Raw genomic sequence first — 364 nt, 5'->3', positions numbered from 1 at the left:
TCTCCCACTTTGAAGCTTGAGGGAGGGAAGGAGTTGGGGGCTTTGCAGCTCAGGACCACTGCCGCGCTGGTACTTCAGGGTAGGAGGGGGAATTGAGAGTGTGTTAGACATGGTTTTTAACACTCTCAATTAACCAGAACCCCCCCCCCCAAATGCCGGATAATTGAGATTCTATTATATGTGGCAGCTATGGTAACTTGATTAAACTGTTACCTTGCAGCTGGGAAATCACCATTTGTGTGGTCTGATAGAATCCCTTTTCCATGGAGAACTACCGTTACAGGTAAGCAACTTCAATATTTCACTCTCCTGCAACCGCTTAATTTCCTCTTTCTCCCCTCCCTTCCTCTCCCCTCCCGCATCA

Source organism: Geotrypetes seraphini, chromosome 6 (assembly GCF_902459505.1).
Source record: "Geotrypetes seraphini chromosome 6, aGeoSer1.1, whole genome shotgun sequence".
Taxonomy (NCBI): Eukaryota; Metazoa; Chordata; class Amphibia; order Gymnophiona; family Dermophiidae; genus Geotrypetes; species Geotrypetes seraphini.
Note: the sequence above shows the minus strand (reverse complement) of the source record.